The 25594-nt window shown below is 36.3% G+C and overlaps 1 protein-coding gene and 1 pseudogene across 2 annotated transcripts in view; one reads left to right on the top strand and one right to left on the bottom strand.

Moving 5' to 3' along the window:
* The window catches only part of LOC145302393 (uncharacterized), a 191597-nt gene that overhangs the window by 35957 nt on the left and 130046 nt on the right, over positions 1-25594 (bottom strand). The window lies entirely within an intron of this gene.
* Positions 12189-12315, top strand: LOC145284240 (U2 spliceosomal RNA; annotated as a pseudogene).

Genomic DNA, 25594 nt, shown 5'->3' with positions numbered 1-25594 from the left:
AAGGAAAATAAATGATTAAATATCCTTTACGTCTAAGCCATAGAAATATTTTAAGCAAAAGTTGTATACACCGGACACTTCTCTTATAAACCGACATTTTCTTTTAGAAATTCATGCAAAAGTACAACAATTTGTAACACTAAATAAAGTGTTGCAAATTATTGTATAGGAGGTAAAAGAAAATGTCAAGAACTGTCCAGTGAATACAATTTTTGCTTATTGTTACTGGAAAATATTTGTGGGGCTATTTTCTTAGCATTTAATATGAAATATGTGAATCATTGCAACGTCTCTAGCGAAATGTGTGATGCAATTCAATTCTTTACCTAGATATTGTGGACTTTAAATTCTGAATTCACATAGAGAGAAACCGATTATCATGCCGGTTTTGATTTTGTAATTATCATTTGAATAAAAAATGTCATTTTGCAAGGCACTTTGAAGGTTAGATTGTTAAATTTTATAAATATATCCAGAAAGTGTATGGAGTTCTTTTTCTTTATTATAGGCAAGACTTTATATAGGGTTCAACTATTTAATTTGTTTTAAAAGATTTTTCTATTTGTATATTTTCAGGAAGAAAAATTAAAATGTTGCCTATATATATATATATATATATATACACACACACACGCATATAATTTACAAGGGAGGCATCACTTATCAAGGCCCGAAGGCCACTCAGGGATAACGTAGGGATTGCTAGTGGTGGAATTTGATAGCATTTGATTATTTAATGGGATGGCTCAATAAGAAGAACGTGTTTACATCGAACTTAAAAACGATCATATTGTCAGCTGGAAAGTAGGCCAGCGGAACAGAGTTCTACAAGTGGGCAGTTCTAGGAAAGAAGCGTTGTTTGTGGAATTCACATTTAGATTTCTCAACAGAGAGTGGGAGAAATTATTGATAGTGGTTGTAATTAGATGAGTTTCTTGTGAAAATTTGGCAGAGAGGGGGTATAGATTGAAGCTCAGTCGAACACTTGGCATGAAAATAAAAATAAAGCAGAGATAGGCCTGTAATGACTCTTCTGTGTGAAAGAGATTGCAGGGAAGAGAAAAGAGCATCACCTCTAGGTTTTGAAGATGATTTTGAATTTTGTCAAGGCAGGATAGGATCCTTCGAGCAGCTTCTGCCCAGATATGGCAACAGTACTCCATTTTAGGACATATCTGGATCTTATACAGCCCAAGGATTGCATTTATAGGTTTTGGATGCGTTAAAATTAAGCAGTCACCTTTTACTCTAAGTCAGCAAGTGCTGAAGGTCAGGAAAGACTGAGATCTTGGTCGTTATTGATCTTTGAAGTGTGCCAGGGCGAGAGCAAAAATCACAAAATAATAAATGATTGTGTTATATTCATCTTGGCTTTATTCGTCACCAACAATGTCACTTTAAAGGTTGAGTGAAAACATGTGGTGAACTGGTGTAAATAATGCAAATTCATGTATTGGAGAATGGACACCTCGAGGACAGTCATCTGGCCTAGGGATCACGAGTGTGGCCCCGAAGATCTGATAAACAGCTTGCAACCTTTGCAGGTGCGATTTTGTGGGAATTCTAAAACGGGACCAATCTAAACATGGCAGTAGTGACACTGTCGTGGTTGATTAGTTTGGGGAAACCTCTCACGTTACCCCGCTCTGCACTATATAATCATATGTAGAGCCAAAAAACGTCAGTCAGTCATTCAGTTGAGAGTGATCGCATACCCCCCTCTCCACAACACCCCGTATTACTAATGCTGCACTATCAAGAAAGAAAGAAAGAAGGAAGGCCTAAAGACTAATTGTCAGCTTATATGAACTCAATACATGTGAACTGTAAGAGCATTTGTATATATATTTTTCTTTGAAAATTAATCAGTAGACCAGAAGAAGCCGAGTTTGTTTTCATTCCTCTATGCATTGAGTTGCTTTCCAACTGGAAGGCAAATTGTGGATTACTGTTTCTTTTTCCTTAGCAGGCAACCGACCAGTGAAACAACGGCATATCAACCCTGATGCTTGAGAAACTAACAAGCACCGGCCGTGAACGAAAGACTGACTAGCGCAACCAACAGGTCCTACTGCATGGAAAAGGTCACATCTGACCATTGTTGATCAGAATAGTGACTCGGATGAGATCATACTTTGGTGACCTGCGACCAGAATAGCAGCATACTTTGGCTCCGTGAACGACAAAAGGGTCCCTTGGGAGGGGATCCCATCACAATGACACACAGAAAACTGAGATGCAGAAGACCGATCTCCAATATTTTTAAGTATTGGGCAAATTAATAAGGTTTTCAAAGGTATTGGGAAGCATTTCTCCTTAAAGAACGATTGAATAGCAGATAGTGGATTTGTTAAACATCTGTGTTAGGCCATAAGATATAAATCAAACAAAATAGATGATGAAGGTAGATTTTGTCATGAGTGGACTAACCATTCAACATTGTGAACATTGAAATCTCCAGACGTGAATGCTGGCTGAGAAGATACAGTATGATCAATTTACTTTATGATACTCTCAAAGATAGCTACTCCATCATTGTGCAGACAGTAGAGGACAAATATAAATGCTGTGCTATCACTAAGTGCTACTTTAAAGCATATGTAGGGATGTTTGGGGTCTCCTTTAGCAATGTTCCTGCCAGGAAGGGGAAGGTATTTTTAATATAGGCATATATTCCATGTTGATCTTGAGGGTTGGGTTTGCTGTGAAATTAGAATAACCTTTGATGGAGAAATCAGCTAAGGAAGCAGTTGAATTAATGCATACAAGAACAGGTCAGGTTTTAAACTTCTGAAAGGTTGAAAAGTAGACCCCTAATATTAGAGAAGGAAACCCTGCAGTAAGATCTACATTGGAAGTTGTGGTTCTGGAGTTTCTCTTGATTTGTTTGTTGAATTTTTTATATTTGTTGTGGAGTTTGTGGAATAGGTCAGCAGAGTTATTAAGAGCAGGACAGAAGGGAAGCAAGAGAGAGCGAGAGAGAGAGAGAGAGACAAACAGACAGAGAATAGGGACGAAAAAATGAGTGAAGAAGGACAACTTCTTTAAACAATTGAAAAAGAAAAACTGTAACAGTTTGCACTAATATAGCATCAAGAGACCCACCAGAAGCGACTGCATGGTCCAGACTTGATTCACCCAATGACAATGCAGCAGTTCCAGTATTTTGCACCTGCTGATAGAACAGTCTCAATGGAAGTTACTTTAAGTTTCAGCATCCATAATGCTTTTTATATTCTCGTTTAATTAAGAAAGAAAAAAGAAAAAAAAGAAAACCTCCAAAAAACTAAGTATTATAAAATTCATCACTACTATTTTGAAAAAGAAGTTTGGAGATAGGTTCCCCTCTCATGGTGTCATGTGGCCTAACAGAAAAGTAACTTAAAGAGCTAAATTTGCATAGTTTATGGGTTTAGAGCTAAGAAATTCGCCTACCTAAAATAAAAACTATTATTAAAAGACGGGATGACTATTTGCAATAACAAAGAATATAAATAAATTTGCTGTATCTTACCAAACCATCCGTTCTTTTCAGAATAAGCCATGTTCGTTGCTAGTTTCTTAAATATCTGGACACACATAGGTGGCTTGAGAGCTTTTCAATGTCAGCAAGAGAAAGGATAAGGAGGAGGGGATCTGAATCTTGACTGATTTTATTTTCTAAATATTCTTTTTTTATATAGGAATCACCACTTATCAAGGCCTAGAGACCACTCAAGAATAAGTGTTAAGAGTGTACAGTAGTCAATTGAACAATATAGTAATCATTAGTAATGGAAATTCGGTAAATTTATTAACTTAAGTGGAGTGGCTCATCAAAAACTTGTTTACGTTGGACTTGAAGAAAACCATATTGTAGTCAGCTGGAAAGCAAGAAAACTGGAAGACAGTTCCACAGGCGTGCACTTCTAAGAAAGAAGCTTTGTTCATGGAATCTACATTTAGATTGAGGCACAGATAAAGAGTGGGAGAAATTATTGATAGTGTTTTCAGCTAGACAAGTGTTTCTTGTGAAAGTTTGGCGAGGGGGGACCATAGATTGAAGCTCAGTATGAATGATGTAAGGATGTGATTTGGAAGATCATTAATGTAGATCAGAAAGAGAGCTGGGTCCAGGACGGATCACTGAGGGACTCCAGCATTAATATTGTGAGCTTCTGATTTCTGCCCATCAACTACTACTCTTATGAACCTATCAGAGAGAAATTATTTAATAATTAAGACATTTCCAGTAATACCAAAGCTGGAGATCTTTTGAAGTAAACCTTTATGCCATACCCTATCAAAGGCCTTTGATATGTCAAGAGCAATTGCCCTGGTAAGGTTGCCTCCGTCGAGAGATTCGCTAATCCTATGAGATATAACTGTAAGCACATCTGCTGTAGATCTAACAGAACGGAAACCATATTGCATGTCACTAAGGTTATTTTTGCTGAGATGGTTGATTACTTCTGTATTTAACAGATTCCGGCAACTTACTCATGACGCACAGGAGACTTATTGGCCTGTACTGAGAGGGAGATAAGCGATCACCTGAATTCTTAAATACAGGGCATACTGATGAGATTTTCCAGGGTGATGGAAAGCAATTCTCCTTAAGCATTTAAACAATTTTGTAAGCATGAATGCTAGTTCTGATTGAAGTTTTTTGAGTATTATAATTGGAATACCATCAGGGCCGGTTGCTTTACTGAGATCAAGGTTTTTTGATTAGCTTGCCAACATCATGTACAGATAATTGTATATCACATAGCATGTTTTCTGATACAGGAGGAAATATTTGGGGTTGGCGGTCTTGGTTGCAAAGGGTAGAATTAGCTGCAAAGTTCTTGGCAAAAAACTGATGCTGATGAGATTACCTCAGGTCCATTGATGATAGTTAGGATTCTAAATACATTTAGCGTTTTCTGGTAATCTGGATTTGAATGAGCTACATTCTAGTAACTCTAAGAATAGGCAGGGATACTATGTAGAGAGTTGAGCAGTAAGATGTCTGTCCACATTATGCTTGAACTTCTGCATGTCAGTACAGTTGGGAAAGCAAGAATCTGGAAGAGAATTCCAGAGTCTAGAAGTTTTAGAGAAGAAACTATTAGAATAGAAGGCTTTCTTACATCTAGGGATTTCTACTGTATAGGGGTGGGACTTTGCTGCTTGTCGGGAGTATTTATGTTATGGGGGTACAAGGCTTGTAGTTCATCGGAGCATCCACAATACTTGTAGAGCAGGCAGAGGGATGTAACATTTCACCGGTAGGACAGAGGTTGAAGCCTAGATGACAGTTCAGGACCTATCAGGTTAGCGACTCTTTTGAACCCTGTCCAGGAGTGAGAGACCAGTAGCAGATACACCAGCCCAAATGTGACAACAATTCTCCATACATAGGCGAATGGTGGCCTTACAGAAGTACAGGATACTTTCAGGTGTAAAAAACTTTCTCGCACGGTATGGTATATACGTTCAGAGATTACAATTAGAATATCTTTTTTTTTTTTTTTTTTTTTTTTTTTTTTACATAGTGGTCACCTCTCATCAAGGCCCGGAAGCCACTCAGGGATAAGGGTTATTGCAAGTACATTACGTTAGTGTGGAGATTTGATGAAGTGTTTACTTAAGGGGGCGGTTCATTAGGAATTTGTTAACGTTGGACTTGAAGATATCCAAGTTGTAGTCAGGTGGGAAGCAGGCTTACCTAAATGCATATTGTTGGTCGGTCAGAAGTTTAGCCACTGTAAGATGGACTAGAGCTTGATTAATTATGGACGCAAATATTTTGGTGAAAAGAGGGAGGAGACTAATGGGGCAATAACTTAATGGATCAGTTCTTTCATCCAAATTTTTGTAAACTGGTACCAAAAGCAAGATTCGTTAAGGCATTTGTTGTAAAGTTTGGAGAGGACTGGAGCAACCTCAGTGGAGCATTTTTTTAATAGTACAGCCGGAATGAGATCGGGTCCACATGCTTCTGAGGTGTCTAGGTCTTTTTATGATACCATGCACCTAAGGACTGATTTTCAGATAATCTAATGTGGTGTCACTCCGCAAAGGAAAATCAGGGAGGGAGTAGTTTGCTAGGTCTAATATAGAGTTTGAGGCAAACCAACTGGCAAGCATATTAGCCTTCTTGGTTACCATGCAAACAACCTTATGATTGTTGGATAGTAGGGGAATTGTTGATTGCCTATTATTTACTACACTGTTGTAGATTTTCCAGAAATCACGAGTTCCTAGGCACTACAGCCATGCCGATATTATACAACTGATGATGAAGCAGCGCTACCAAATAGTTAGGGCTCCTGTACTATCAGTTGGAAACAGTAACCAATAACCTCAAGCCGTCAGACAAAAATCAACCCAATCCAATTTAATTGGCATATATGGCACTTAAGCACCAAACAACTCTTGCAAGCATTCTTTCATTCCAACTCTGAGGTGTGGGCATCTCTTTAACAACATTTGACTGAAAAAATTGCCAAATTCTGGCTTCTCATTTGTTTAGTTTTTTTTTTTTTTTTAACAGAGTACAATATCATTGTTCTTTATACCATATAAACATAATTATTTTAGCCAATATTTTAACAAAGATAAAATTGACTTTTTTTTTATTTGTATAACTTTTTTTTTCTTTATCTAACTTGTTTATCTGATAAAGGCCAGAGTAATAGTTGTCTGAAACATTGTGAAAACAACTTTGAAGATGAGGATAACAGTCCGCAAATAAATAAATATACAAATGACTAATCTCAAAGTATTTCAATAAAAAATAATATACCATTCAGTACATACCTGGCAATGGAAGATCAGATAAGAACAAAAAAACACAAAAAAACAAAAACAAAACAAAAACAATTTGGATTTATAAGACAAAAAATCCAATCTTGATCACGCTTCTGGACACGTGCTGCAGTGGATAGCAGTGTTGAATCTTTATGGTACTAGGTGAGCATTATCTAAAGATAGCAGTTTACCCAAAGCTGACCAAAGGATTAGTTGGCCAAAATATGGTGAGACGATAACAACTATGGAAGGCCACAGCATTCCTATCACAGCACGGTAAACCATCTGACGAAATTAGTAGAAAAGAAAAAAATGACAGCAAAAATAATTGAGAGTAGAAGGAGGGATCATGTTCGCATAAATTTTATGTATAATGATCCTTCAGTTCCCAGCCATTCTTGCCTTTTTAAAAAAATATTTTTTAGAACAGTACTCCAAATTTTGATATTTTTTCAATTTGAAAAGTTAGTATATATATCTAAAAAGAAAAAAAAAAAGAAAAAAAAAAACTAAATCTAGGTCAAAGTGACAAGCCCCTCTCCTAAAAGTGCCTGTGTACCATTAAGCTTAAATCGGAGTGATAAGTCCAACCCGCAAAAAATCTCCTTTAACCCTACCACTAATTCTAAATCCGAATGGCCTAAAAACCCTTTCATAACTATCACTAACCCTAAATTTGAGTGGCAAGTTCATCATCATACAAAACGTCTTAAAACTACACATAATAGTCTTAAAAAACAAAAAAAACAAAAAAAAAAACACCTGCAATCTATAATAATACCAAAGAAATGTTACAATTTTTTTTCAATTTTAAACAGTCCTAGATTTCAGTTTCTTGTACATGTGACGAAACGCACATGGTCTTAATGCGAGAAAAATATCCAAATATGTGTGGCACAAAAAAAAAAAGTAATAATTTCCTTATTTTTGGTCAAATTAAAATTTTTTTAAATGATTCTTTCTTAGACCATCACGCTCTTTCCATGTATTCCATTATCAAGATATTTTAAGCAATTTCAATTTTTTCATGTGTATTGCTACTGAAAAGGATTCCAAATCAAATCAGTACAATATTGGTGACCATCCGAGCATAACCAGTTTAAAAAAAAAAAAAAAGTGAAAGAGAAAACCTAGGCAATATTCCAGACATACCTGGTTCTATCTGGGAAGCAGGACTGGCCAATATCCAAGTAGTTTTGCACTTTCTACAATCATGCAAAGGTCGGTCGGATTTCATACGATACATTTAACTGCTGATACAGTTGTCAGTCTACATGTTAGTGTTGCACTAAGTAGGTACAAAAAATGATACACAAGTTAGATTAAGAAAAAAAAATTATACAAATCAAAAGTCAATTTTATCTTTAAAATATTGACTAAAATAATTATGTTTATATGATATCATACTCTATTTAAAAAAAAAAAAAATCTAAGCAGATGAGAATCCAGAATTTGCCAATTTTTTCAGTCAAATTTTGTTAAGATGCCTACACCTCAGAGTTGGAATGGAAGAATGATTGCAAGAGTTGTTTTTTTTTTAAAACCGATTATCCCATCTCTCAGTTGTAATCATTAGTGAAAGAAAATGGTAAATTCATTCAAATTATGTTACATTAAAAAGAAAATCCCCAGAAATTAATAATCTACAATTTTATAGGTTAACTTGTCAATTGTTTAAATAAACATTTTCCAAATTAATGCTGTTTTGTATTTTAGCCTCAAATTTTATAAATATTTTTAACACACACAAACATATATGAAAAGAATTTTAAACTGGTGTAATATCATGAATCCACATAATTTTGAAATTAATGTACACATTTTCTCCAAATTTCAAATGACAACAAACGTTTATTTGAACATCAATGTATATAAGTTCTTTCAAGTCTAAGATTTGCACAGATTCCTAACTAGAAATATTAAAAACCACTAGATAAGATTTATTTAGATTGCATTACATGAATGGCTACATCTTTCAGTTCCAAACTGTTGTACTTATTTTATCAAAGTGTTGTTCAAATAATAAGTGAAGGATGTATGGTCCCCCATGAATACAGTGAACAAGGCATTAAAAATAAAAATGACTAAGTTCAGCATTGCACCCCCCTCCCATTTAGCCCCCAAATCCCCAGGGTACGTCAAATCCTGGTGAAAATAAACAAACGATGTAAATTTTAGGGGGGTGGACAACCAGAGTTTTCCTGGAAAATCCGTTCCATTACTTTTTACTCATATCATGTTTAATGTTTGTGAAAAATTTCAAAAAATTCCAAGGTGTAGTTATTGAGAAAAGTGCAGATGGATGAATGGACAAGGGTGAATTTACAGGTCCGCCCTCCTTTTGTCGGAGGACCAACAACGCAAAAATATTATTGGAGTTTATCCTAGTCACAACCAACAAGTTTGGGTTGGTTCCAAAATAACACTGAGGGAATCAATTTAACATCAGACAAAATCAGTTTTATTTGGAGCTGATGGTTATATCAAGTTTCAATAAAAATTACATCTAACTTTGTCTTTCAACAATCGGTTGAACATTTTTACAACAATAAAGCCTCCACCTCAATCTCTAAGATTAGAAGTTAATGGTTTTTCTCCAAACTATTGGCTTCAACATTAATATAAAACTAGAATATCTATTCTAGGATGAGTAAAATTAATTTCCTGAACTGAAGTTTTACACTTTTGTCTCCTTACAAAGAATAAAATCAAACATAAAACACGTGTCACAATCGGAAAAATGTTTGGTTACGAAGAGTTTGGCAGCTATTTGGCTGACTCGCCCCGCCTCATGGCAGCTCGAGCGGCCAGCAGTGATGGTCTTGTCACGGAACATGAGATCATTACTGCGTTGAAGCAAGTTGGCTGCAACAAGTCCCCGAGGCTTGATGGTCTACCCTACGAATTCTACTTGAGGCTGTCGCCCATGTTGGTCCCTATTCTGAAGGATGTGTTCAACCATTGGTTTGTTCAGGGTTCCATCCCTGGGCAGGTGACCAAGGGAGTGATCACATTGCTGAGGAAAGGTCAACGGCATGGTGGGGAGGAAAATTTCAGGCCCTTGACTCTGCTAAACAGAGTTACAGATTTTGGCCAAGGTTCTTGCAAATCGGTTGCAGGTTGTCATCACTGACTTGATTGAACCAGACCAGAGCTATGCTGTGAAGGGGAGATCGATTCAGGACAATCTTCATCTGATACGCACGATCATAGAGGGGACAGAAGACGATGCCGAGTCCGCGCTGATCAGTTTGGATCAGTCCGAGGCTTTCGATAGGGTTGACCATTGGTTCCTGGGATCTGTGTCGGAGGCCGCCGGTTTTAATCCGGACTTCCGCAAGAGGATCTTTGTACTGTATGACAGGCCGACGGTAGCGGTGCAGATCAATGGTAAGCTGTCAAAGTCATTCGCCATCTCCCAGTCGGTACGACAGGGTTGTCCGTTGTCGCCTCTCTTATACGTCCTGGCATTGGAACCCCTCCTTCGCAAGTTAAGGAATGAGGTGACTACACCAGTCCTGCGCGTGATAGCTCTCCCTGGAGGCACACGAGCCAGGGTTTCCGCGTTCGCCAATGACGTTACTGTGTTCGTGTCTTGCCCCACGGATATTTAAGCGGTCACAGAGGCGCTCGCTCGATACGCAGAAGTTACGGGGCCGTCTTCAATCGCAGTAAGTCGGTGGGTCTGCGGTTGAGTGTGTCTGTCTGTACTTGCGCTTCCTGCAGAAAAACGAATCAGCGTACAGGAGCACCTCGACTCACTCTTGTGGAACGAGGATAAGCATTATGTTAGCAGAGAGGTCTGTGTTCGAAATCCGAGCGAGGGAGGTTTGGGACTGCCCGATTTCATGCGTCACAAGCACGCAGAGAGGTTGGCCGTCCTAAACTGTTCACTGTACGTAGACTTTCCAATCTCTCATCTGACCCCTCAGTCGAAGCTCGGCGGAAACCGAGGGGGGAACAAAAATTCTACACCGAATGCCAGTCCGCACTTAGAGCGTTGCCGGGGACCAGTGTCCTCAAGCAGTCTAGGAACAGGCTTTATCGGGAGCTAGTGGGGTGTAGCAAAAAGAAACCACTAGTGAAGCGGATGGGGATGTCGTTAGAAGAGGTCTGCTCCCAGTGGAGTTGGGCGCCAGAACGGGACTTTCTTACCAACTCTGAATTTTCCCTTACCTGGCGACTTGTCCGGAATGCAATGCCCCTCTTTGAACTCCACTTGCACAAAGAAGAGACCCGGGTCTATTGCCTGCGCTGCGACAAAGACATGAAGGAAACAGTTGGTCATGCTTTTTTCCGCTGCAGCATGCTGAAGACCCTCCTAGGGCATGTCAACAAGGTAATGGCTCGCATCGATGCCACGTGCCTGCTTGAACTCGACGAGTCATACTTTGTGGATATCCTAGTGGTAGCGAGAATGGTCATATGGATCACATGGCTCAAGCGAGTCCGTGAAGGGATAGCTGTTCTGGATCGAGATCTGATCGTCTACTTTAAACATCTGCTTAAAGTAAAGATCAGATGCGATTGGAGGAGGTTGCTTCAAGTGGCATTTACAGGAGGTGGGTGCATGACACTAGCTTGTGCATCCGTCGAGGCGCCAAGTTTGAATTTGTGTTACCACCATAGGCATGGCACACGTCGTACTGGGTCCTATGGAATCCATCCCGCTAGGTTAGCAATAGAAAATTAAAGAGACTCTTGATTGATGGTACAAATGAGATCTGGTCCCCCGATTGTTTGTTTTGGCACTAGAGAACCTTCTGAGACTACCCTTCCATTACCCCCCCCCCCTTTTTTTTGTTTTGTCACCTCTGGTCAACCCTTACTCGGAGGCCGCCTTCTACCTATTCCCCCCTCCTTTTCTGTTTTTTGATGCTTCATTTATTTTTTCCTCCAATACCCGATAAGAATCCACCCAATCTCCACTAGGGATCTCCCCACTTGTTTTCCGGGGCACTGAAAACAGTAGGCGATCTAACTACTTAGATTAGCTCAGAGAGGTACCTTACTAACAATGCACTAAGCAATTTTATTTGATCATTTTTTCTAGGTTGTTTTCCCCACTCCCCAACACGAAGTATTCGTTACCAAATTAAGATCTTTTATTTTTCCAATGGATTGAACTTTTCACACACACACACACACACACACAGACAGACAGAAATTGTAAATATATGCTTTTTGCTTAAACGCTGGGAATTCATTAGTTCGCTTTAGATTCGACAGAGTGAATGAGGTATTGTGGTAAATGTTGTCAGTCAAGAGCAAGTCGCCAAAGACTCCAATTTTTACTTTAGTTACAAAGACCCTCCCCTACTCCCCGGGGAGTTGGTCCCCATTTTCCCTTCACTCCTCACATTAAAAAATCGGCCTTGTGCCTAATTTGCTCGGTGGGGGAGCAAATAAATACCCTTTTCTTTGCCTTTTGGCCAAGATCAAAGTGTAGTATCTGTTCTTACTACATGCTGTACTTATTGTGATATAAAGTGGGAGATCACTTTTATGTATTAATTTAATGTAAAATGATCACCCACTTTACAACCAGTCAGTCTCAAAGCCATTCAAGTCATTCTCCAAATCATCCAAGTTGTTTTTGAAGAATTCCAGTTATTTTTTAAGCATTTAAGTCATTCTTAAAGTCATTCAATTCATCTTTAAGTTCATTAAAGTCATTCTAAGTCATTTCAGCCCATTTCTCGGTCATTTTAGTTTATCTTTAAGAATTTCATGTCAATCCTACATTCACGCATTCATTCATTACACGAGAGCATGCGACTAATGGCTATCGGCCTTGTTAACACTGAGAGTTTTGTAACTATTCTGTACTTTTACCTAATAATTTAATAAGAAAAAGATATCGTAAAACTCGAATTTAAGTTTAAAATACTATTAAAAAATTGCATGGTATCTTCCTCGCATAAGCAACTTTTTTTCCTTCTTTTTTTATAACTGCATTAATTTTATTTTTTTATTTTTTATACACAGTGATCACCACTTATCAAGGCCTGGAAGCCACTCAGGGATAAGGGTTATTGCAAGTACATTACGTTAGTGTGGAGATTTGATGAAGTGTTTACTTAAGGGGGCGGTTCATTAGGAATTTGTTAACATTGGCCTTGAATGTTTTGAATATAATTTTGTATATTTTTCTATAAAACCTTCAGATGTTTTATGATTTTCACATATACTTCCCAGTACATATTTTTATATATTTCCCTTACTTTATAATAAGTGTTTTCAAATAATAGGACTGAGAATAAAAATAAAATGTCTTATTTTTAGCAGGTGGAATCTTGTATTCTGATAATTCTCAAATTTCAAATCTTAGCATCAGCTGGTTAAACTTTTGCACAATGAACCGACTTATCCATTGATATGGAAACCAGAAAGTTGTCAAATGAATGCGAAAATTTGACAAATAATTCAGTTTAAAAAACTTTCAAATATCCTGGAAATTTCACAATCATAGACTGATTAGAAAAAGAAAAATTAAGAAATCTTGCTAAAATTGAGGACCTAATAAAAAGAATTTTTTGTACTTCAAAACCCTGTATTAGTGTTGCTTGCTAGCATAAGTATTGCTTGTTAGTATAAGTATTGCTTGTTACAAACCCAAAGGCTCACAGCTTATATTATTCACTCATGTTGTTCCCTTCAAAGTCATTTATAAAAATGAAAATACTTAAAATACTGCGATTTTTTAATGATGGGACAATTTTGGTTGTTTTTTTTTACGGCATATCAACCCTTTGCAGGTTATTTAATACCGAATCCAAAGATTTTGAAGAAAATTTTTTTTAATAGAATATATTTGGTGTTTTCAAGTCGGCTTCTATTTAACCCATAGTTGGGACCCTAACAGGTACTACCACTCCGGGTCAGAATGGACCTGAGAGCAAAGGCAATTAAAGAGTGGCTCCACACTTCCCAAAGCCCGCAAGCTGGGGCCTCGTCACTGGATATAGTTTAAGGTCATATCCAGGACCCGGGACATAATTTTATGTGCTTGAAAGCATAATTGAAATCTGTACAGAATTTCTTTTAATTTGATGTACTACAAGCTATATTTTGTTAATACTTTCTATAAATCATGTGGTGGTGGCTATTTTGGCTTTTCCAGTTGCCATCTTAGATGTTTCATGGTGTGATGATAATATTTCACATGATGATAAAGCCTTATCTACCATTTTTAAGCTGTTTTTACAATGTTTCTCCTTAAGTCATTAAAATGAAAATTTACTATGCTAATTAGTCTAAGTTACCAAGCGAGATGCCCTAAAGACAGTCACCTGAACCTTCAAGGTATTATGTGTTCAAAATTTCATCATATCTTAAAAAGTTGGCAAAAAGAGGCTGAACCATTATGGCAAACGGACGTTAAGTATTTTTAAAAATTCATCCTAAATGTTTTTCATGCTACCTTTTTAAACTTGTTTTTCTTGTTTTATTTATGTATTTGTATTTATTTGTATCTACTTTCCTGTCTTATTCGTCACCCTCCCCCCTTTGCGACTATTGAAACAGACAAAACAGTTTAGCAATGCTACAAAGTAAACTAACGATAAAAAAAAGCAAAAAAAAAAAAAAAAAAAAATGACGGGAATTATTTTCTCTATTAGAGTAGATAAAGTTTGGACTTTATTTAAGTAATATACTTAATATATACTATTACTGCAAGCTTGCCTATATTGAAAATGCTTGCTTCCTGGCTAGCCAATCAAACCATCTAATATAGTTAGTCTTATTTTCTATTATATTCGAAATATAATACAGTGACATTAGCAAAGAAAAAGTCACCTATGAAAACGAACCTCCCAAACTAAAACCTTGAATAATTATCTAAACTCAAATGTAAATTAATATTAAGCCGACTTCACAAATTGATAAAATTTAATTATTGGATTTTAATTATAAGGTGAAGCTCCAATGATTCAAACTAGATATAGATAACGACAAACTTCCACCCATTAATATGAGAGTGTAGATTATCAAAAGTGTCCTGAATTGGTAACTTAACACCGGACTTACTACTTAGATATAAATAAGTCACTTGTACCCATTCCCCCCTCCCTTTTTCTTTTTATGGAGAGTAGATAATACAGTGGATGTGTTATCGGCAGCTCCAGTAACTCTCGCTTCTCCTTTTTTGTCCCTCAGTCCTCATTCAATGAGTGATTTTTCTGACAAAGGGTGAAGAAAAAGCTGCTTAAATGTTGGTAGTACTTGGTGAACAGTAGTCTGAGATGTCGGAAACTTTTCTCTCTCTATGTCTATCCTTGTGGCCATGTCACTAATAAGGGTGCTGGAGGTAAACGTTTTGTCTGGGCCGACGTTATCCGCCTGATAGTCAGGGACCCGAACCTTGGATTAACCACTAAGGAGGCTGTCCTATCAGCAGGCGCAAAGTACTAGGACTGCTGTATTGCCATTTGGTGAGTGGATCTGGACCATGCAGTAGTCTCTGGTGGGGCCTCTCGATGCCATACTAGTGGGTAATTGTTACGGCTTTACCTTTTTGTGTGCTACAAAAAAAAAAAAAAAAAATTTCCTGTCTTTTTCTCTCTTACTTTCCCTCTCTGTACTGCTCTAACCAAATATGCCGACCTGTTTCCACAAATCCCAAAACCTCAACATGAATTATCTCCAGAAAAAAAACTCGAATAAACCTAGAACCCCATCTTCCAACGTAGACCCCTACTACCAGGTCTCCTTCAACATCAGGGGTCTACGTTCCAACCTTCCAGAGGTTGAAACCCAATTACAGGAGATAAAACTGAACATATTTCTAAGCGAAACTGGAATAGGGCCGACCACTTCCCTAGATGAGTTCATAATTAACGGATACTCTAATTTAACAGCTTAATCTGACCCCCAAGATCGCCACGGGCATGGAATATGTGCCTACATTAAAGATGACTTCCCGTGTGGCAGGGATATCTCTAGAGAAGATCCTAACTTCTGTGCTTCCGGGTTGCACTTACTAACACCACTGCATTTATATTTGCCCTCTATCGGCCCCACAACAGCGGAGTCACTAACTTTAAAAACATATCTGAGAAAATAGACCACATTCTGTCTGCACATCCCTCGGCTAACATCCACATCTGTGGTGACTTCAACGTCCATAACGTGGAATGGCTGACCCATTCAAATAAGACAGATGATGAGGGGAGGTTTTGTCATGATTTTGCCATTGCTTATGACCTCACTCAGATTGTTCGCGAACCCACCCGTGTGCCCGATACACCCAATCAATATGCAAGCCTCCTAGACGTTTTTCTCTCAACTTCCCCTGAGCTATGTTCATGTTCTGTTCATTCTCCTCTACGATCCTCCGACCACTCCGTTGTATCAGTTAAGATAAAAACAAAATATAATAAGTCCCCAGATGTACCCCTCCACCGTACTGTATACCGATACTCTATGGCTGACTGGGATAGCTTCCGTACATTCATATCTAATTTACCTCTGCACTCCATGTTTAAAAAGGATGTGTCCTCTATAGTATCAGATATGACCGAATGGTTAATTGTAGGCATAGACCAATTCATACTACCCAAAAAATTCCAACAAAAACCTAACAGCCAGCCATGGTTCTCCCCATAATGTGCTGCTGCTATCGCGCACAGAAATCACTTTTTCCATAGCTACCAACGTAATAGATGCACTGAGACTAAAGCTGCTTTCAGGACTGTCAGCAACCACTGTAAAAGAGTAATAAAAAATGCAAGAGAGCTATATGCGCAGTCTTAAATCCAAGGTAGCTGATCAGCGGCTTGGTTCCCACCAATTTTGGCAAATAACAAATAGGATCCTGAACAGAAGTGTGCGTTCTATCCCAACCATTATCAATGGACCAGAGGTCATCTCGTCAGCATCAGACAAGGCCAAACTATTTTCAAAGAACTTTGCAGCTAATTCTACCCTATGTGACGAAGGCCATCAACTCCCCATATTTCCTCCTATAACACAGAACAAGCTAGGTAACATACAAATATCCATGCATGAGGTCACCAAGCTAATCAAGAACCTTCATTCCAGTAAAGCAACTGGCCCTGACGGCATCCCAATTATAGTGTTAAAAAAGCTTCAACCAGAACTTGCTCCCATACTTACGAAACTGTTTAAGCGCTGCGTTAAGGAGAAGTGCTTTCCGACTCCCTGGAAGACCTCATCAGTTTACCCTGTATTTAAGAATTCAGGTGATAAGTCATCTCTCTCTCAGTACAGACCAATAAGTCTCCTGTGTGTTATGAGTAAGTTGCTGGAATCCATATTAAATAGAGAAATAGTCAACCACCTCAGCAGAAACAACCTTCTTGGTGACACACAATATGGCTTCGGCTCTGCAAGATCTACCGCAGATGTGCTGACGTTTATATCTCACAGGATTAGTGAATCTCTTGACAAAGGCTTCCTTTCTAGGGCAATTGCTCTTGACATATTGAAAGCCTTCGACAAGGTATGGCATAAGGGTCTACTTCACAAGATTTCCGGCTACGGTATAACTGGAAATGTTTTCTCAATCATTAAATCATTTCTCTCCGATAGGCTCATAAGAGTAGTGATCAATGGACAAAAATAGAGGCCTGCAGTATTAATGCTGGAGTCCCTCAGGGTTCAATCCTGGGCCCAACTCTCTTTCTGATCTACATCAATGACCTCCCTAAACACATACTTTAATCATTCGTTGACATCTGTGCTGATGACACTACCATCTACGGCAACACATCAAAGGCTGTAAATGACAAAGTTCTTTCTGATTCTCTCTCCTCTGATCTCGAGCGCGTAGTTCAGTGGGGGAAGATGTGGCTAGTTACCTTTAATGCATCTAAAACCGAACTCCTATCCTTACATCATCAACGCTCTGATCCCCAGCTGGCATCAATTGTGATGGATGGCTCTCATCTGGGAGAGGCCCCGTGTTTTGACAAGCTTCTAGGTTTGACCTTTACTCCTGATCTGAAACGGAACACGTACATCAAGTCTGTTGCCAAGGTCGCTGGAAAGATGGTGGGATCCTTCTACCGCTCCAGAAGATATCTCACTACTGATGCAATTCTCTATATAAAAGCCAAGTACGTCCAAGGATGGAATACTGCTGCCATATCTGGGCAGGAGCTGCTAAAAACAGCCTATCCTGCCTTGACAGAGTACAAAATAGACTTTGTGGCTTAGTGGGGGATGCCCTTTTCTCTACCCTGCAACCTCTCTCCCACAGAAGAGACGTTGCGAGCCTTTCCTTGTTTTATCGTTATTTCCATGGCAGGTGTTCGTCTGAACTCCAATCTCTGCCCCCCCCCTCGCCAATCTTTCATGAAAAACACCCGTCTAGCCGAATCCACTGTGAAAAATTTTCCCCACTCTATATCTGTGCCTAAATCAAAACGTGGGTTCCATGAACAAAGTTTCTTTCTTAGGACTGCATGCCTGTGGAACTCTGTTCCGTCTGCCTGCTTCCCACCTGACTACAACTTGGATGTCTTCAAGTCCAACGTTAACAAATTCCTAATGAACCGCCCCCTTAAGTAAACACTTCATCAAATCTCCACACCAACATAATGTACTTGCAATAACCCTTATCACTGAGTGGCTTCCGGGCCTTGATATGTGGTGACCACTGTGTAACAAGAAAAAAAAAAAAAAAGATCTGAATATACAGTTTTTTTTTAAAGATGGATAGTTCTGTAAATTGTGCAAATTTCCTAACATTTTAGTTACAAGCTTAAATGGATTTGAATAGGACTGACAAGACAATGTCCAGTTAAGCATGTATTTTTCAATACTTGGAATGACCATAATTACAGTTCGAATGGACCAATTTAAAAAACTAAAAACTATATTTCTTTGGAGTTTTTATGCTCTTTTCAATGATGCTTTCTTTGAGTTTCTTGGATATAAAAAAAAAAAAAAAAAAAAAAAAAAATAGGTCTAGTATTGCACTACCCAAGTTTCATTCTCCAACATCAGAAGTTGACGTTCTAATCTTCCAGAGGTTGAAATCCAATTACAGGAAACCCAACCAGACCTATTGTTCCTGTACAAAACTGGCATTAGACCAACTGTTTCCTTAAATGAGTGCGCAATTAAAGGATACTCTAACCGTATATAAAAATCTGACTCCCAAGATCGCCATGGGTATGGAAAATGTGTCTATGTTAGAAATGGCTTTCCATGTTATAGGGACATTTCCAGAGAAGACCCAAATTTACTCAATGTGCTTCCAGGTAGCACTTGCTCACAACACTGCATTCACTGTTTATACAACAGTGGGGTTACTATCTTTAAGGACAAAAAAAATTGACCACATCTAGTCTGCTCATTCCTCAGCTAACATTCACATCTATGACTTCAATATTCACAATGTTGAAGGACTCAAATAAAGCAGATGATGAATGGAGGTTCGGTCATGATTTCTCCATTGCTTATGATCTATCTCAGATTGTTCACGAACCTACTCTTGTGTCTGACACTGACGATCAGTATGCAAGTCTCCTAGACCTTTTTCTTACAATTGCCCAGAGCTGTGTTCATCCTTCGTTCTGACCCCACTGAGAGCTTTCAACCATTCGGTTCTGCAAAACATTGATGGCAAAACCCTATCTAACCATAGCCACTATAATTTTCCTTTATGAACAACTAAAACTAAATGGAACTTTCACTAACAAAGTTTCTTTCCAAAAATTATCAATCTGGAATAATACCACGAAGCTGCTTACCACACTGTTTCAAACCTGATTGTTTTCAAGTCCAATGTTAAATTTTTTCAAGCCCTCCTCTCAAACATAATCAAATTTTGCCCAGCTTCAACCATCGTCTCCAATCCAGGTGTTATCTTACCATCAACCTGACAAACTTATTAGCCCTTATTTTTGAGTGGTTTTTGAGGCTTGATCAGCGATAACTCATTAGTATAAAAATAACAATAATCCAATAAAAATGTATTGGCACGGTTCAGTTTCACAAATAAATTAGGTTTTGCACCTGGTACAATAATAAGCCGAGCATAACATTCTTGAATATGAATTGACTGTTTGAAAAACAGTGGTTTCTTTTTTAATTGAACCACATCCTAAATGATAAAACAAAACTTAATTTCTTTGGTATGTGAAAGGCATACAAGCAACAACCAGGATAAGTCTGAATCAATTTACAAATGGTACGCCATTAAAGAAACCTGTAAAAAAGGAGGAAAAGATTTATGAAGCGAAGAATCAAAAAGCTATACTGTCTCCTCTGCAGTCATGTATTTGGAAATAAATAGGAAAACTATTGATTCTAGTCATGTGCTTAGAGAATCAATACAAGCCTCGAAAAAGATGGTGAGGAGAAAGATGCATTAGGCAGCCATTTTAGGCACAAACAGCAGGACTTGAACTTTAAAGAACAAAAAGTACCGATAGATTTTATCAACTCCAAGAGTCATTTGGTGTTTTTTTTTGCGTGCAGAAAATAATCTAACAGTGTAGTAAGGATAGATTTCTTTAATATACGTTTTTTTTTTTTTTTTTTTTTAGGATGTAACAAATTTTATATTAGAAGTAATACTTTCTTTCACTTAAAAAATATGAATTTTACTATAAAGATTTACTTGATTTTTTTTAATACAAATATATTTTCTAAAACATAACTATATTTGTTACAAAATTAAAATATATTTGCTGTGTGATTAAAAAATTCTTGTCCATTTTGTTCCATTTTTTTTAATGAAAATATTTTTTAATCTTAAAATGTTTTATAAAACTAAACATTCAATGAAAACTACCCTAAAACAAAAATGTCATTAAGAATACTTCAATTGCAACATCTGTTTCTTCCTTACATTTTCAATATTTATTAAACTAAAAGAACATTAATTCTTGTTCTCTGAAATGTTAAATGCATTGATCATTAGAATATACAAACTGTAGTGATGAAGAATCAGGTATCAGCTGATTACCAATATCTGATGAACTCTTAATATTTATATTTTGTGATGAAGAATTTTATTTAATTATGGGGGACTCTAATACAGGAGAAACTAATACGGTAATAAGTCTAAGGAATTTCGCTCCACACTTGTCCTAGACAACTAGGGTGTCTGTTAAAACGTACAAGTTATCTTGACGTTCTGAACATCTGCTACAAAATCTAACAAATTAAAAGAATGTGTCACTGCCTGGAGAGTATAGAGTTAGAATAGAACTCAAGAGTTCAACCAAAGGCACATAATAAAACCAGTCCAAAATCATAAATAATAAATTCAAAGATTTCAACCTTCAGATTAGGATCAAAGTGTAGTAGCTGATATATTTCTAATTAAGAGTAGAATAGACAACTTTAAGTATTTGAGACCAAGGGTGACCAATGACCCATTAAACCCACACTTTTCATTGGCCTTGTGCCTAATTTGTTCAAATTGTAATTTTTATATTTTGTGCAAACAAATATTTTAAAGTGTAGTAGTTGTTCTATCCACTGTCAAATAATCTGAATGCAGTCAGAACAGCTGTATGTTTTATTTTACCCTGATGTTTGCAGCTTGTCTTACAAAATGTTTTTGCAGGTTAATTAATAACCTTTGTTAGTTAATTATGAAGTAAAGAAAACATACCTTCTTTAAATAATCTTCATACTGGAAGATATGTCAACGACAAGTTGACAAAAGAAAAATGAATAAACACTTAACATTTTCTTAGTCTTTTACACACAGATGTAGAAAGACATGTCTTGTTTATTTACGTTTACAACAAAGAGGAAAAGGAACACCACACACACGTTTTTATATATACAGTCAAAGAGCAGATAACTTCAAGTTACCCACGTCACTGAAAATAAGCACAAATCTGGAACTATCAAAAGAAGACAACTCTACAAGCATTGAATCCCGACAACATTGATAAATTTTCAATACTGCCCCACAATGTGAATAGATACAGTTCCTTGAGCTTCACAAGCAGACTGCTCATAAGTCCTTTTATTTTTTTTTAGGCACTGTCCACTTCTCTGTAACTTGGAACATTTTGTTTTTATGGACTTACATGTTTAACAAAAACTTCTAAATGTCAACATATGCATAACAATTTAAAAAACATGGAGCATTCTGTAGTGACAGCCTTCACAAACCCCTTAATAGCATTACCATGCCCCTGTTGGGCAACAACTATTCTGATCAATTATTAATAACAGCTATTTAATCTCAACAGCAGAATTTACTGAATCAATCTAACTTTTTGTGCCAAAGTTAGAAGCTGTTTGTCTTTCAGATTTGCAACTGTCTTGAAACTTTTCACAACTTTTTACTCCAGAAAAACAACTGCACAAAATTTTGTTTTTCTGCTAAATCACTGAGCCCACAAAACTGTTCCATTGCTTCTTCAAACACCGAGATATATCAGAGATAAAGACTAAGAATGTGTTGGACTTGATTTACTTTAGATTTTCATTTTTAAAATAAAAATGTGTCATGGTGGTTTGCATCCACAGTCTATTAAATGCTATCATAATTTGCACACCAATTTTTCAAACTACTGCACACTCCTTTTATTAAAACATCGGCTATAAGAGTACTTAACTTTAACGGCTCTTCTGGCAACAGTGAATTATCAGTTTTCACAATGAGAAGGTCACGGGCACGTTCAACTTTGAGAGTTGTTCTCTATTCCTTTTGGGCCGGTGGTGGGGTGTCAACCTGGTCAAACGATCACTGCCAATTCCACTAATTTAGTTATTGAGGTTTTCTTGATGAACGTACCTTGAAACATCCCATTCCCTCTAAAAATTGTTTGAAAACGATTCCAACTTGCAATGAAAATACAAATTCATAAAATGCTAATAAAAAAATAAAAAGCAGAAGAGATTTAGTTTTGTTTTTATTTGTATATTTTACATGGATTCCTAGAAGTTTTCAAACCATAAGCTGTAGACGAGAATGCCGAAGCAAGATGATTTGAGTTTTATAATATAATTAGACTACCCGTGACCCACTGTGTCAGTATATATTATAACTAGCCAGAGAATAGCAAGCATACAGAATTAACGTATAAACACACAAAAAATTGAATGCATGCACACTCAAACAAACATGGTGATCAGTGAAAACAATATACAATTTCGCGCATGCAAACAATTGAATGCATGAATGCACAAAAACAAACATGGCGACGAGTTTAATATGGAACACATTGGATAATAAAGGTTTTATCATTGGCCTTAAATTAAATTATCTAAAAGGAGTGTAAAAAAAAATTGAAAAAAATAGGAGAGATTGTGCATTGTACAGGACCACCCTGGTTTTTTTTTTTTGTGTGTTAACAACAGCCTAAAAAACATCAGGAAATAATTAACTGATTAAGTAATATTTAATGATGACCTTTTCAAAGCAAATACTGAAAAAAAGTCCCCACACACATAAGTTTTGAAGTGTTTCTACGTATTTTTAAAATGTTTGGAATTTATAACCCCACCTTCACCCACTCCCGCTTTCTTCCCTCTCCTGCCACCAAACATGAAAAAAATGCTAGCGATTACATGTCTCACTAGGTTGCCAAGTGGGACCTCATTTTACATTAAATTTATACAAGAAAGTGATTCTCACTCTAAAATGTTAAATTTTAATTATTAAAAATAAAAATTCCTTCTATTATATTATCTTTAAAAACTGCTGAAACGTATTAGCTCCAAAAAAAAAATTTTTTTTTTTTTTTTAGGAGGTAAACAATGCTGGGTTAGGTCGTAAATAAACCCAAATATTTTTTTTAAATATGTAAATTGATCAAGTTTTTTTCATTTTTTTTTTTTTTTCATTAGAATATTTGCTTTGTTTTTTCTGTTTGAAAACAATTCCAACTTGTAATGAAAAATACAAATAAAATAATCGTAAATAAATAATTTCAGACATGGAAAATATGGGCTATTTTTTAAAGTTCTAGTTTTAATCACGCATAACTTGGGTAAAGAAAATGTTTTAAAAATATGTAGGTGCACCTGAAAAATCGGCACACATTTACAATTTTTTCCTTTTCATTTTTTTTTTTTTTTTTTTTATTAACTATTTCTGTGGATTATTATTGATTGGACACTAAGCTACCAGATAAATTGAAAAAAAAAAACAAAAACAAAACAATATTTAAAAATTTGGAAGAGGGTTCAGTTTCACATATAATGTTCTAGTTAATTGATCCCCATTTTCAGAACTGATTTATAGCCCCGATTTAACGTTCTTCAGCACTCCTTCCCCGCTATTATTATTTTTTTTTGCAACTTCACTTTGAGAAAAGTTTGGTCTGCCCTCCACTCATTATTTTTTTTTATTTATAAATTTTTAAAAGGTGATTTTGCATTTAACAACCCATGCTATTTTTTAAATAGTATTCAAGTTGAATTTAAATTGTTAGGTAAAAGTACAGAATAGCTACAAAACACACTACCCTCCACATGTTAAATAGGTTTCTAAATAACCTTATTATTTCAGCGGGATCATTAAATTCAAAAGTACTTTTCTTTCGTGCGTGAATTCATGTTGAAAAATCCTTTATATAAGAGGGGTGTAATCCGTTAAAAATAAAAAAATGAAAAGTAAAAATACAATGTGCATTGTACAGGTCTACCTTAGTTTTTTGTGTGTGTGTGTGTGTGTGTGTTAACAGCCTTAAAACTATCAGGAAATAATAAAGTGATATTCAATGGCGAGACTGTATAAGTTATAAAACTTCTATGTATATTGTTTAAAATTAAAACAAAAAGTTTATATTCTTTAAAATTATAAAAGGTTCTGTATATATTATTTTAAATAAATAAAAAGTGTCTATTATTTAAAAATATATTTGTTTATATTATTTACTAGCAGGTCGCCCAGCATTGCCCGGTTGTAAAATATGCTTAATATGATATTTTGATTGATACAGATTTCGTATTTATGTGATATCGAGCCCAATATATAGTAATGATTTAAAAAGTTTAAAAAAAAAAAAAAAAAAAATGACTTGTGCGCCACCACTTAGAATCGAAACCAAATTGCTTAGCTTATGATTTACTTTTTCTTTGACGTTAATGCCTGAGCTATGAAGACAGGTTTGCTGCAAGGCTAAAAATTAAAACAAGAATGAATAGCTATTATGTTACACATGCATATTCATAATGCCGTCGTTCTATCTTCACCTGGCAAATTCCATTTTTTTTTTCTTTTTAATTTTCACTTTTGCACAGATTTTCTCCCGGCATCCACATATAAAGTTTCGCATAGGTTTGCAAAGACCCTATAAATTAAGCTTCATATCTGTAGACCAAAAACTGACAGAGGAGTTTGATAGGCAAAATTTTTTAAACAAATGTATATACGCATATATATATATATAAATAAAGAGGTTTGTGTTTACCTTTTTATGCAAATATTAAGTATAAATCATGTAGAATATATGCATGAATATAATTACATGTAATAGTTAACTAAAGATGATTATCCCCTAAAAACACACACACAAAAAAAAAAGAAAACTAATAGAGAATTTAATTAAAACGAATGTTTAAAAGAATATGCAAATTAGCTACATCTTTTGCAGATGAAGTCAATTCCAAGACCCATATATAACAAAGTTGTATTTTCTTTTTAAATAAATAGAAAAAAGGGGGTTTAATATGAATATCAATACACAAAGACCCAAATTTATATGAATAAAGATTTTTGAAAAAGATTTTCTGCTTATAGCTTTGTTTTTATTTCTCCACCCAAAGCACATAAGACGATTTGAGTTTTATAATAGATAGATAGACAGATAGACAGATTAAACAAACTAAATGACTGCTTAAGAGTACCAACAATTAGACGACCAAAAGT

This window comes from Euprymna scolopes, chromosome 1 (genome assembly GCF_053919585.1).
Source record: "Euprymna scolopes isolate OS-2025 chromosome 1, ASM5391958v1, whole genome shotgun sequence".
In the NCBI taxonomy this organism is placed as follows: domain Eukaryota; kingdom Metazoa; phylum Mollusca; class Cephalopoda; order Sepiida; family Sepiolidae; genus Euprymna; species Euprymna scolopes.
The sequence above is the reverse complement of the archived record's forward strand: the minus strand, read 5'-3'. Positions and strand labels throughout refer to the sequence as shown.